Below are 12,944 nucleotides of genomic sequence, written 5' to 3' on the forward strand. Positions count from 1 at the left end.
CAGTAAGACACACATAGGGGAGAATATGAAAAGAAATTATACAGAAGCATCACTCAGAATTTCCCAGAGCAATTTCAAAAATTTTGGTAATCCATATAATTCACTATTTGCGTAAAAATGGAAGTAAGAAACACCTACTACCCCTAGGGGAGGGGTTGGGGATCAGAAGGTATGACGTGTAAAAATGTTGGAGGGTAACCTGTTGGTATTTCATTCCTAAATTTAGTGGACTTGGATTACTTTAAAAGTATGAAACAGAATCTGTCTCTCTACTGTGTTGTTCATTGCGTCAATGCGCACTGCAGCGAGCTAATAATTTTGTCACCATGCTTCGGGCCAAACATTACGCAACTAAGCTGAATACCATGGCTGTATGTGACGATCTGTCTCTAGCCGTGTGCTGTACAACAGTGGAGAATAACAACTGCCAATATGAAAAACGTGTGACATGTGCGTATGCATGCGTAGCAGCAGGCAGGAAGCTGGTTAATAATAAAAAAAATGAAGCTAAGAAGTTTTGAATCCGACATGATGCGAACACGGATGGCTCAGCTGGACAGAACACTGTTGGATAATGGTAAATGCCCTGGGCAGAACACTGTTGGATAGAGGTAAATCCCTGTACTCTGAAGCTGTTTGATGTTTCTCATTTATGATAATACTGTTTGAAAACTGGTGTGCTTACAGAAAAGACTAGTGCAGAAAAAAATAATCCAGTCGTAACAAAATATTCTCATTCCCTGTTTGTCGCGAGCGCGACTTAAGCAATTCAGCTCCCCGGATCCACACAAACCTCTACACTTCATGTTATCCACACCGTTATACCGTATTCCCCTATCATCATCTAATGCTCCTCGACGCTATCAGTTGGATTTCAGCACGTGGAGAATGAGACTCCGAGGAACAGTGACCACAGTTGTTATCATCGTCTATCCGTTTAGGATTGTAACACCTTTCTTATACACTCCTGGAAATTGAAATAAGAACACCGTGAATTCATTGTCCCAGGAAGGGGAAACTTTATTGACACATTCCTGGGGTCAGATACATCAGATGATCACACTGACAGAACCACAGGCACATAGACACAGGCAACAGAGCATGCACAATGTCGGCACTAGTACCGTGTATATCCACCTTTCGCAGCAATGCAGGCTGCTATTCTCCCATGGAGACGATCGTAGACATGCTGGATGTAGTCCTGTGGAACGGCTTGCCATGCCATTTCCACCTGGCGCCTCAGTTGGACCAGCGTTCGTGCTGGACCTGCAGACCGCGTGAGACGACGCTTCATCCAGTCCCAAACATGCTCAATGGGGGACAGATCCGGAGATCTTGCTGGCCAGGGTAGTTGACTTACACCTTCTAGAGCACGTTGGGTGGCACGGGATACATGCGGACGTGCATTGTCCTGTTGGAACAGCAAGTTCCCTTGCCGGTCTAGGAATGGTAGAACGATGGGTTCGATGACGGTTTGGATGTACCGTGCGCTATTCAGTGTCCCCTCGACGATCACCAGTGGTGTACGGCCAGTGTAGGAGATCGCTCCCCACACCATGATGCCGGGTGTTGGCCCTGTGTGTCTCGGTCGTATGCAGTCCTGATTGTGGCGCTCACCTGCACGGCGCCAAACACGCATACGACCATCATTGGCACCAAGGCAGAAGCGACTCTCATCGCTGAAGGCGACACGTCTCCATTCGTCCCTCCATTCACGCCTGTCGCGACACCACTGGAGGCGGGCTGCACGATGTTGGGGCGTGAGCGGAAGACGGCCTAACGGTGTGCGGGACCGTAGCCCAGCTTCATGGAGACGGTTGCGAATGGTCCTCGCCGATACCCCAGGAGCAACAGTGTCCCTAATTTGCTGGGAAGTGGCGGTGCGGTCCCCTACGGCACTGCGTAGGATCCTACGGTCTTGGCGTGCATCCGTGCGTCGCTGCGGTCCGGTCCCAGGTCGACGGGCACGTGCACCTTCCGCCGACCACTGGCGACAACATCGATGTACTGTGGAGACCTCACGCCCCACGTGTTGAGCAATTCGGCGGTACGTCCACCCGGCCTCCCGCATGCCCACTATACGCCCTCGCTCAAAGTCCGTCAACTGCACATACGGTTCACGTCCACGCTGTCGCGGCATGCTACCAGTGTTAAAGACTGCGATGGAGCTCCGTATGCCACGGCAAACTGGCTGACACTGACGGCGGCGGTGCACAAATGCTGCGCAGCTAGCGCCATTCGACGGCCAACGGCGCGGTTCCTGGTGTGTCCGCTGTGCCGTGCGTGTGATCATTGCTTGTACAGCCGTCTCGCAGTGTCCGGAGCAAGTATGGTGGGTCTGACACACCGGTGTCAATGTGTTCTTTTTTCCATTTCCAGGAGTGTATGTTTGAAAGGACAGTCATTATTGACTATCCACTACTGTACGAAATAATTAAGAATGTATTCGCCGACTGGAAATTCTTTGACACCAGCTGTATTTGTTATAGATGTACTACCTGTTAGTGACGTACGCAATTATCTACAGCACAGTTATCAGATGCAATTACCTACAACAAAATGTAGCCTGAACGAAGCTGTGCAAATATCCAGTCAGATTCTGATAAGATTTAAAAGTGGTGCAAAGATTGTCAACTTGCTTTAAATTTTCAAAAATGTAAAATTGTGCACATCACAAAAAAATAATTTCGTTGAGTCAGAGATAGAATCTGTAAACTCATGCAAATCCTGAGTGTAACACACAGTAGGGACATGAAATAGAACTATCACATACGCTCAGTCGTGGGTAAAACAGTTACCAGACTTCGTTTTATTGGCAGAATACTAGGAAAATGCGACCACTCTACAAAGGAGATTGCTTACAAATCACTCGTGCGACCCGTCCTGGAATGCTGCTGAAGTGTGTGGGACTCGTACCAAATAGACCTACCAGGGGATATTAAACGCATACAGAGAAGGCAAAGCGTTTGATTATATGTTTGTTTGACACACGGAAAACGAGCCGCGGTGGCCCAGCGATTCTAGGCGCTTCAGTCCGGAACCACGCGGCTGCTACGGTCGCAGGTTTGAATCCCGCCTCGGGCATGGATGTGTGTGATGGTTAGTTAGGTTTAAGTAGGTAGTTCTAAGTTTAGGGGACTAATGACCTCAGCCGTTAAGTCCCATAGTGCTTAGAACCATCTGAGTCATTTTTTGACATACGGGAGAGTGATGATGAAAGAAATGAACTGGCAGATTTTTGACGATTGGCGGAAACTGTCCCGAGAAAGCACAGTAACAAAGATTAAAGAACCGGCTTTAAATTATGGCTCTAGGAAAATCTAGTCTGATTGAGACACATCAGTAGTTACTATACCACCAGCGTTGTCATATACTCAAAGATATTTTCCTTTTCCGAACCGCACCTCTCAAGAACGTCATCTTTTCTCTCTACGGAAGACTTCCCTCGGGCAGTCAAACGACGTCCTCGCGTGTCTGGACATGCTTCGCGAGCTGAAAAACGGGAACCGATTCAGTCAGCACCGCAACGAATCTATTACGCGCCCTGTCTCTGTGCTGATAAATAATTCATCGGCGCCGCCGTCCGGCAATATAATTTATATGAGCGCGCCATAAATTTTGCTCCTCCGAACCGTCCCGGCCCTGTGCGTGTGGACAGATAGCTCGCCCGCTGCGTGTTTCAGTGGCAGAACTCATCTAAATGCGCGCGTCTCTCTCGGGCGTTTGGCCGCGCCGACGAGCCGATGATTTGTGAACAGTACCGCCGGTCGCATTTTCAGAATATGATAATTGACCTTAAATCAACATGCGCTTCGAGTCGATCTGCGCAGCTGCCGCTCTTTGTACGGACCATTCATTGCGATACACTACTCTGTTAACGATATGATGCGTGGCCGCGTCTTCCTGAATAATAATTCAGTCAGACACTGTAGTTCGTATGGTTGTTGTCAATGTCGAGGAAATCTGTGTCCCGGCACGAACAAATGTCCTTGTCGTTCAATAATGAAATGCTGCCAACTGTTTTCATCTTACTTTCTCTATCTTCTTTTCAGGGGGTGCAGCCAGACGTATAGTTACACGAGAATGGCAATACTAGATTAATATTTTAAGTTAAAAATAGGATATTCCTATTCCTTCATAGCACATGCTGCTACAGCTCCACACATTTTGGTTGATATGTTACGGATATTGTTTAAACACAGCTGTTTTTCGTTTCCGCTCAATTTAGCAAAAGTAAGTAATGAAGCTGAATTATAGTCCTGTTGCTGAGTATGTCTCAGCTTCGAGTACGCCGAAATAAATATTTGCTTGCTGATATCAAAAGGGTCATTTTCCTTCAGAGGAGTTTAAGAATATTCTTGATGTACTTGTTTTCAGGAAAGAATATGGTAGCTTGGGCCACACAGTCTACCGAAAACCTACACACACAGACCATAACCCACACCAGCCGGCTGGAGTGGCCGTGCGGTTCTAGGCACTACAGTCTGGAGCCGAGCGACCGCTACGGTCGCAGGTTCGAATCCTGTCTCGGGCATGGATGTGTGCGATGTCCTTATGTTTGTTAGGTTTAATTAGTTCTGAGTTCTAGGCGACTGATGACCTCAGAAGTTAAGTCGCATAGTGCTCAGAGCCAACCGTAACCTACACCGGGATTCGAACGACCACCCGCAGCAAAATCGGGGCGTCATAAAAACGTTGGTGGATACAGCAAGGAACATCTGTGAACCAGGGTTGCTTGACGCAAAATTAAAACAGCTCACCACGACTTTCCTCATTGATATTTATCCGTTCGCTGAGGTGAAAAGAGCTTTAAGACCACAGCGTAGAAATCATAGTGATTCTCAAGCGCCGGAGAAATTGAAAGTTTTCCTACCATTCTTTAAGGACGTAACTGACGCATAGGAAAAATCTTGTCATCGCGGTAATTTACACACGCACACGGAAAGTACAAGATCATCTAAAATCGGCCAAGCATGCTAGCCAACCGCTGGAAAAAGCTGGAATTTGTAGGATTCCGCGTAGTTGTGGGGAGGTGTACATAGGTACTACAGAAAGAACTGTCAAAAAACGACTCGAGGAGCGCAAGGGCACTAGCGGAAGGGGGGAGATTCACAGACCAGCTGTTGCGGAACTTGTTGTACAGCCAGGAGACCACTACATTCATTTTGATCGGTTCCCAAGCACACAAGCAACCACAAACGTATACCACGAAAGGCTATACAGAAAAGCCATAGAGATTGCGAAACACCACAGGAATTTAAGTAGGAAGGAGAAGGGCGTAAAATGAATGAAATTTGGATTCCGGTGCTGAAGAAGATATGTTTCAGTCTTCCATCATGGAATGATAGTAACAAAGAAAGACGGCAGTCGACAACGGCCAGCCGACCGAGGTGGCCGAGCGGTTCTAGGCACTTCAGTCCGGAACCAAGCGGCTGCTACGGTCGCAGGTTCGACTCCTGCCTCGTGCAAGGATGTGTGTGCTATCCGTAAGTTAGTTAGGTTTAAGTAGTTCTAAGTTTAGGGGACTGGTGACATCAGCTGTTAAGTCCCATAGTTCTTAGAGCCTTTTGAACCATTTTTTTTTTCACAACGGCCAGTAGAGCACGCGTATTCAAAACGTGTGACGTCACGCCATTGCGTGGAAGCTCGCGGAATTAGCTGTTTTGTTGTAGTCAGTAGCGAGGCAGGATGTGAATCGGACATTCAACAAAGGTACGATCCGCCATGAAAATGTCCTCCGCTGATGGGGACGAAACGTCGTGTTATATAGTGAAATTCCTTTGACCACGGCATAATAGCCCGAAATATTTTACTAACTGTGACAATTGCAGCCGTGAAAGTTTGTATATACATGTTTCGTATGCTCTACGGCTGAAAGCAAGGGGAAACTACAGCTGTAATTTTTCCCGAGGGCATGCAGCTTTACTGTATGATTAAATGATGATGGCGTCCTCTTGGGTAAAATATTCCGGAGGTAAAATTGTCCCCCATTCGGATCTCCGGGCGGGGACTACTCAAGAGGACGTCATTATCAGGAAAAAGAAAACTGGCGTTCTGCGGATCGGAGCGTGGAATGTCAGATCCCTTAATCGGGCAGGTAGGTTAGAAAATTTAAAAAGGGAAATGGATAGATTAAAGTTAGATATAGTTTGAATTAGCGAAGTTCGGTGGCAGGAGGAACAAGACTTTTGGTCAGGTGAATACAGGGCTATAAATACAAAATCAAATAGGGGTAATGCAGGAGTAGGTTTAATAATGAATAAAAAAATAGGAGTACGAGTAAGCTACTACAAACAGCATAGTGAACGCATTATTGTGGCCAAGATAGATACGAAGCCAATGCCTACTACAGTAGTACAAGTTTATATGCCAACTAGCTCTGCAGATGATGAAGAAATTGATGAAATGTATGATGAGATAAAAGAAATTATTCAGGTAGTGAAGGGAGACGAAAATTTAATAGCCATGGGTGACTGGAATTCGACAGTAGGAAAAGGGACGGAAAGAAACATAGTAGGTGAATTTGGATTGGGGGAGAGAAATGAAAGAGGAAGCCGCCTGGTAGCATAACTTAATCACAGCTAACACTCGGTTCAAGAATAATGAAAGAAGGTTGTATACATGGAAGAACTCAGGAGATACTAAAAGGTATCAGATTGATTATATAATGGTAAGACAGAGATTTAGGAACCAGGTTTTAAATTGTAAGACATTTCCAGGGACAGATGTGGACTCTGACCACAATCCATTGGTTATGAACTGTAGATTAAAACTGAAGAAACTACGAAAAGGTGGAAATTTAAGGAGATGGGACCTGGATAAACTGAAAGAACAAGAGGTTGTACAGAGTTTCAGGGAGAGCTTAAGGGAACAATTGACAGGAATTGGGGAAATAAATACAGTAGAAGAGCAATGGGTAGCTTTGAGGGATGAAATAGTGAAGGCAGCGGAGGATCAAATAGGTAAAAAGACGAGGGCTGGTAGAAACCCTTGGGTAACAGAAGAAATATTGAATTTAATTGATGAAAGGAGAAAATATAAAAATGCAATAAATGAAGCAGGCAAAAAGGAATACAAACGTCTCAAAAATGAAATAGACGGGAAGTGCGAAATGGCTAAGCGGACATGGCTATAGGACAAATGTAAGGATGTAGAGGCTTATCTCACTAGGGGTAAGATAGATACTGCCTACAGGAAAATTAAAGAGACCTTTGGGGAAAGGAGAACCACTTGCATGAATAGCAAGAGCTTTGATGGAAACCCAGTTCTAAGCAAAGAAGGGAAAGCAGAAAGGTGGAAGGAGTATATAGAGGGTCTATAAAAGGGCGACGTACTTGAGGACAATATTATGGAAATGGAAGAGGATGTAGATGAAGATGAAATGGGAGATCTAATACTGCGTGAAGAGTTTGACAGAGCACTGAAAGACCTGAGTCGAAACAAGGCCCCCGGAGTAGACAACATTCCATTAGAACTACTGACAGCCTTGGGAGAGCCAGTCCTGACAAAACTCTACTATCTGGTGAGCAAGATGTATGAGACAGGCGAAATTCCCTCAGACTTCAAGATGAATATAATAATTCCAATCCCAAAGAAAGCTGGTGTTGACAGATGTGAAAATTACCGAACTGTCAGTTTAATAAGTCACAGCTGCAAAATACTAACGCGAATTCTTTACAGACGAATGGAAAAACTGATAGAAGCCAACCTCGGGGAAGATCAATTTGGATTCTGTAGAAATGTTGGAACACGTGAGGAAATACTGACCCTACGACTTATCTTAGAAGAAACATTAAGGAAAAACAAACCTACGTTTCTAGCATTTGTAGACTTAGATAAAGCTTTTGACAATGTTGATTGGAATACTCTCTTTCAAATTGTGAAGGTGGCAAGGGTAAAATACAGGGAGCGAAATGCTATTTACGATTTGTACAGAAACTCGATGGCCGTTATAAGAGTCGAGGGGTATGAAAGGGAAGCAGTCGTTGGGAAGGGAGTGAGACAGGGTTAAAGCCTATCCCCGATGTTATTCAATCTGTATATCGTGCAAACAATAAAGGAAACAAAAGAAAAGTTCGGTGTAGGTATTAAAATCCATGGAGAAGAAATAAAAACTTTGAGGTTCGCCGATGACATTGTAATTCTGTCAGAGACAGCAAAGGACTTGGAAGAGCAGTTGAACGGAATGGACAGTGTCTTGAAAAGAGGGTCTAAGATGAACATCAACAAAATCAAAACGAGGATAATGGAATGTAGTCGAATTAAGTCGGGTGATGCTGAGGGAATTAGATTAGGAAATGAGACACTTAAAGCAGTAAAGGAGTTCTGCTATTTGGGGAGTAAAATAACTGATGATGGTCGAAGTAGAGAGGATATAAAATCTAGACTGGCAATGGCAAGGAAAGCGTTTCTGAAGAAGAAAAATTTGTTAACATCGAGTATAGATTTAAATGTCAGGAAGTCGTTTCTGAAAGTATTTGTATGGAGTGTAGCCATGTATGGAAGTGAAACGTGGACGATAAATAGTTTAGACAAGAAGAGAATAGAAGCTTTCGAAATGGGGTGCTACAGAAGAATGCTGAAGATTAGATGGGTAGATCACATAACTAATGAGGAGGTATTCAATAGAATTGGGGAGAAGAGGAGCTTGTGGCACAACTTGACTAGAAGAAGGGATCGGTTGGTAGGACATGTTCAGAGACATCGAGGGATCACCAATTTAGTATTGGAGTACCGCGTGGAGGGTAAAAATCGTAGAGGGAGACCAAGAGATGAATACACTAAGCAGATTCAGAAGGATGTGGGCTGCAGTAGCTACTGGGAGATGAAGAAGCTTGCACAGGATAGAGTAGCATGGAGAGCTGCCACAAACCAGTCTCGGGACTGAAGACCACAACAACAACATGGTCTAATACGTGGTCTCCGAGGGAAAGATAAACTACATTACCTCACAAACAAAGTTAAGCACCTACAGGATAGGAAGAAACGGAATGAAACTTGAGAGGGTATGTGATAATATTTAGTGCTTATGAAAACGAGTGAAATTTACGAAGAACTTGGTAGTAAGGGTCCACTTACCAGTACGAGGTTTTACCCCGACTAGTATGGATAGACACACCGAGCGAGGTGGCGCAGTCGTTAGCACACTGCACTCGCATTCGAGAGGACGACGGTTCAAATCCCAGTCCGACTATCTAGAATCAGGTATTCCATGTTACCTCTAAATCGCTCCATGCCGATCCCTGTATGGTTCTTTTGAAAAGGGCACGACAAATTTCTTTCCCCATTCTCTCGATCTTGAACTCTGTCTCTAATGACCGCCCTGTCGACGTGACGTTAAACACTATCTTCCTCCTCCTTCTGGATGCATGTATTGATTCAATTGGGAAAGGTGCCATAAAGCCGTTGTATTTTCTCCTGAGATAATGTGGCCGACAACTGTTGTACCTGCGCATTGATATCCTGCATGCTGGCACTCGGATAGATTTGAAGTCCGAGATGGAGTAACACTTGTTCTGTCGGGGAAAAAAGCTAGGGATCCTGTTGGCCACGGAAGAACCTCTGAATTACGCAGATTGCTAATACAGACATGTATCATGTATGGACGAGCATTGTTCTGTTGAAAAATGACACCACTATATTGTGTATGACGTACTGCTGTTTCGCCTGAGTTCCTTCAGTCACTACCATCCATGATGGCTCACCACACCGCGAAGCCAGAAGTAACACAACTGTACCTCTCCAAAACATTAGAAGAATGGGCCCTACAGAGGTCGCTGCCATGCTGGCCGGCATGGTCATCCAGTAGTGCAGAAACGCTATTAATCGCTGAACAAAATGTAACATGGATCATCAGCAATCCACTCACTTTGACATATAATCCAACATGGGGCCAGTTTCACAGCCAAATACCCTAAGAATCTGGATACTGAACGTTTCGCCTGGCCATCTACATGGGGACTCAAAAGAGGCCGCTTAAAAATTGTCAGGCGCTGATAACGCTGTTTGACACGATTACACGGCACCTCCGTGTCGTTCAGAGCGACCACGCAACATCTGACGGTGTTCATCCCCTTTGTATACCCTACTATGTCTGTTAATAATGATGAACACGAACAACAGTGTTGCAGTATGGTAACCATTCTACTCACTACAGACACTTGCAACTCTAGTCATTTACATACCACCCAATGGTGTGGACGTATACGATTTTTATTTGACGTATGAACATGGCTTTTGGGTGTTTTGTCAGGCAGTGTGTTAATGAGAGCCGGTCGCGGTGGTCTCGCGGCTCTAGGCGCGCAGTCCGGAACCGTGTGACTGCTACGGTCGCAGATTCGAATCCTGCCTCGGGCATGGATGTGTGTGATGTCCTTAGGTTAGTTAGATTTAAGTAGTTCTAAGTTCTAGGGGACTGATGACCCCAGCTGTTTAGTCCCATAGTGCTCAGAGCCATTTGAACCATTTTTTGTTAATGAGAACTATACTTTTATTTCAGTTAGTCCCATGACCAGTTTAGGCCGTTAGAGATCATCTTGAGATCAATAAAAGATTAGTAAATACATTTCAAAGGTTACAGTAAGTTTTTATTGCTTTGATCTCATGCAGGTACAATGGATTATTAGTTTCGACAGGGCTAAGTAGCTATCTTCAGATCCTCTGTGTACAGGTTATGAAATCATGCTGTGCCATAAACCTCAACTTACTTTTTGTACCTTCGTAACGGACTCATGATGAAAGAGAGTAAAGCATTAAAAAATAAAACTTTGTCCTCATGGCCATACACGGTCATATAAGTATGGTACATGAAGAAATGCCACATGCGTCTGAGTTGTCTGCCGGCTAAACTATGTAGCTTTGTTTACAACTTGTTTTACGATTTGTCTTTCATTTGTAGATCTGCTCAATTAGTGTGAATTTTGAAGCTTATTACGGGTATCATTAAACTCTGAGAGCTGAAGTGCATTATAGTCCGATTTTAGAGAAAGAAAAGACTTTTCCTCCTGCAGCATTTTAGGTTTAGGTTTAAAAAAATTGTGTGCCATCTTAGTTGGGACCCATCGGTACCCATATCGCATGAAGAAATTAATTTAAGCTTTTATTTTGTACTGCTCGTCCCTGTAGCCCAGATTTCCTTTGTTCACATTTTTTAAACAGGTTCGAAAACAATTTTTATCTGGTTGGTGGCACTGTTTTGTTAATACAGTTTTTGCTCACTAGATTTTATGGCGACACAAGCGTATTTGTTGCAGCGGTCGCACAGCCGATAGTGCTTTGTACGACGCTACACGAAAACAGCAAACAGGAACGCACCGCCTGACAAAACATAGAGTTTGCATTAGTTTGAATGTATCATATGGGCGTATCGGCTGCAGTAGTACGTAACTGTTTTGTCGTAGCTTGTAATGATCTAACTTCCCGAAATTCAGTACCGGACACCATCGTATATTTTCCCCATTCATGAGGAGGTCAAGAGCTGACGAAAAATATGGAAAAGGAAAAGAATATAAGTAATTAAGTTCATATTATAGTTTTTTCTTGCTATCTAATAGCGATTCACGGTATTTTCCATGTATCCATATTCCTACAAATAATTTCTAATTGCCTTCTATGCAGCTCTTCCTGTTACTGTCAAAGCCTATCACACCACCTTTTTTTAAATAAATGAACGTCGACTGCAAATAACGAAAACTAATATCGATAATTTTGTTTGGAAGGAGCTCGATATAGAACTGATCCCATTGTTGCTCACTCTCCATATGACCGAAATGTGTACGTGGGCTCAAAACATTTTTCTAAGAGCAGAATGCGAGCAACAGCTTCACAGAATCTGATGTAACACGCAATGGATGATGTCTGTACACCAACGCGTAATACATCCCGTTTGGTAGGTACTATCGAAAATGATTTTTCATATACCCCGCCCCTACGGTAATATTGCACGAAAATACACCATACGCCCTATTAAAAAATTTCATTGTAAACAAAATATATGTCACATAGGTGCTTCCATGGCTATTACGTGATACCCTCAGTAACTTCCAAAGGAACAAACCGGCAACAAAAACAAGCTCAGAGTTCGACACATTTAACGTTCATAAATTTTGTCACATTACACTCTTAAGTGTAAAGTAATGTCTCCCCATTAATTGAAGAAGTTAGTTCTGAAATAGAAACCAAAGTTAAGGCCCGGAGTCTTAAGCAGATGTTTAAGTACGGAAGTTGCAACTGAATCGCAACACTTGAAACGAGCGAACGAGAAAAAATGTCGAAGTTTGTGGAAATTCTTCTAGTACTAAGTCCAATACTGTCAACGCGGCGAAGAATTAGTGAAGGAAGCTGTACCAACGCCGTCTGGCACGGGACGGTGTGCGGTCCCTCGGTAACGTGCAGAGTCGAGATGCGACTGCGGTGTAGCGTGTGATGTGGCGAGGTCTTCCGGCCTTTTTCTTTTGTGGTTCTTGCAGAAGTGCTGTCGTTTCAGGGCTGTAATTTCAGGTGTCTAGGTGAAAGGATAATTAGCTCTCTATTAACTTGTAAGAAGGGCTACGAGCTTCTTGATTCCTTAAGCCCTATTGGGATGGTGGTGATATTAGATTGTTTTCAGTGGGACAAATCGATGATGGCCTGAGGTACCCGAATGCAATGCGACCTTTCTCAGTCGATGTATCTACGTAGTTCAAGTGGCGAGATGTCGTTCGAAGAGTGTCAGTATTGCTTATCAGTTTCCGTGTGGATGCTTCGATGGCTCCTGGCACATCCTCGATGCTTACTTCTGGAGCCGGAGCGCGAACCTGGATAATTGGTTCGTGGAATGATATCCCATCTATGAAGGGCTCCAGTCGAAATTCGTGCAAGTAGGATATGGTTTGGCCAGCGCGCGTCGATCGTAGCTGGGCACGTGTTTCGGTGTGCTGACCTGGCCATTGGTGTGGTACCGGCCT

The sequence above is a fragment of the Schistocerca piceifrons genome, chromosome 3 (assembly GCF_021461385.2).
Source record: "Schistocerca piceifrons isolate TAMUIC-IGC-003096 chromosome 3, iqSchPice1.1, whole genome shotgun sequence".
Lineage (NCBI taxonomy): Eukaryota > Metazoa > Arthropoda > Insecta > Orthoptera > Acrididae > Schistocerca > Schistocerca piceifrons.